The 2,436-nt window shown below is 34.8% G+C and overlaps 1 pseudogene; it reads left to right on the forward strand.

The window, feature by feature from the left end:
* Positions 1 to 141: 141 nt before the first annotated feature.
* The window catches only part of LOC122092949, a 4,929-nt pseudogene continuing 2,634 nt past the window's right edge, over positions 142 to 2,436 (forward strand).

Raw genomic sequence — 2,436 nt, forward strand, 5'->3', positions numbered from 1 at the left:
GGGGGGGGGGGGGGGTTGCGGGTGGGGGAGGTTTTTCTATTTCACAAGGTATATATTTACATGACAAAAGAAACTCCCAAAGGGAAGCTAAAGGAGAATAGTATTTGTTGTAATTCTCTGTCCAATTGTCTATAAGCTTAAATGGGTTGTTGTGTTGAGTTTGGAAGTTGGATCAAAGAAATGACGATCGGTACTAATTCCAGCATTTCCAAAAGATGGAAGCAGCTGAGCGGGCAAGATAACTGGACGAACATGCTGGACCCACTCGATATTGATCTCCGGCGATACATTATCCACTACGGCCGAATGGCGGAGGCGACATACGACGCTTTAACGCAGATAAAAAATCCACGTATGCCCGATGTAGCCGCTATGGGAGGTCTGAATTCTTCTCGAAGGTGGGTTTGGAGATGGGTAATCCATACAAGTACGAGGTGACTAAGTTCCTCTATGCCACATCCTCAGTGGAAGTACCAGATGCTTTGATCTTGAAGTCTTCGTCCAGACAGGCATTGGATAAGGAATCTAATTGGATAGGTTACGTTGCAGTGGCTACGAATGAAGGGAACAAAGCGTTGGGAAGGAGGGATATCGTGATTGCATGGAGAGGAACGTTGCGGCGTATGGAATGGTTTAATGACTTGAACTTCAAATTGGTCTCTGGTGATTTCATATTTGGGCCTCGTTGTGGTGATTCTAAGGTGCATGGGGGATGGTACTCTATGTATACTTCCGATGATCCAAACTCCCATTACAATTAAGTCTAGTGCAAGAGATCAGGTAAATTATTTTCGCCTTCCTCTTACATTTTTATGGTATTTTTTGTTGGAATACACATGGCAGCTTACCAACATAGGATGAGAGAAATTTTTCTACACGTACGAGGAGCTGAGCAAACTCAAGGGAGTATAGATCAAGTTCTCGTAAGATCTTGATCTACACAAATGAAATTTTCAGGATGGTACCCGAAAGAGAACCTGGTCCAACTTCAGACACATAAGCTATGTCATCAACAATGCCATTTATGTAGTTGCAAGTTGCAACTAAAAGTTTTTCTGCCAATTGAATTGAATGTTCATCATCATCTCAATACCATGATTTGGTTCTCCCAACCAAAGTAGTGGAAACATACCTAACCCAAAACTCGATCATTTTGAAAATCTTTCATGAACAAGGTTTAAAAACCTGGAACCAAGGGTGTGGGATCCAAGAGTTGGTTAGATTTGGTTGGAATCAATCGAACTCGAACTGATTCGAACTAGGTTTTAATCGAATTTGATCGATTCAGTCTATTCCAATTTGAGACCAACTGACTAAGTTGAAAGGGTTATTACATTTTAATTCTTTATATTTTGAACAGTGAAGCAAGTAGATTTATCATTTATCAACAAGAAGAAAGGAGGTACAACCTATAACACCTTAAGGGGTCTTAATAATAAGAAAATCACTAAAATAAATCACATTGTCTTATCTAATGATATGAATGCTGCTAGTTTAGATATATTGGTTTAATATAATAGGGTGCATAGACATAAAAGGAATGGTAGGGGAATTGATTGAATTTGAGGCTAAAATTTGTCTTATGGCTAATCTATATCAGTTCCTAAATATCAAAAAGTCAGATTTGTTACATCAATCTTCTATGTGTAAACAAGATCATGATGACATATGGTAATGACAAGATTTTTCCATTATAAAAGATTTATTTTTCTTTTTAATTATTATTAACTAACAATAGGTTTCTTGAAACATATGGTATCCAAGTAAACAAGTTACAAAAGGTCAATCAATTAGCAATTTGAGAGATTTCTTTTTCAAAAAAAAAAAAAAAAGGGACCAAGTTAATAGCCTAAAACCCAAGGAAACCAGCCTAGATTGACCTAAATTGAGCGTGACATTAGACTATATATATTTGACTTAGAAAACTAAAGGTGTATATAATTAAAAATCCAAAACATCCAAATTCTATCTATTTAATAATATATTTATTTCGATATTTGGATCAAATAAGATTCCATATGTATCCTTTCTCATATTAGGATTATAAAATTTTTTTTTTATGACATGTATAAAATATTTCATATTCATTTTACATTCATAAGGTAGAATAATTAATAATTTTTTGTTATTTTTATTACTATTTTATTTATTAAAAAGTTATTTACATAATAGGATATTTATTTGGATGTGGATGTTTCAAATCCTTATCAAATATGAATTCAATTACTAGGGTGAAATATTCATCAGATACTGAAATTAATCTCTCCGATATATTATTGTATTTGAATATCATCAGATACGTTAATCAACTAAGAATTTAAATAGTGTATATTCATCAGGATTTCACTTGATTTACATCTTGAGCTGTACTTGATCTCGGCCTGTAGATGTTGAAACCTAGGTTGCGACATGTCCCTTTTTTTTTTTTTTGGGGGG

The sequence above is a fragment of the Macadamia integrifolia genome, chromosome 11 (genome assembly GCF_013358625.1).
Source record: "Macadamia integrifolia cultivar HAES 741 chromosome 11, SCU_Mint_v3, whole genome shotgun sequence".
In the NCBI taxonomy this organism is placed as follows: Eukaryota; Viridiplantae; Streptophyta; class Magnoliopsida; order Proteales; family Proteaceae; genus Macadamia; species Macadamia integrifolia.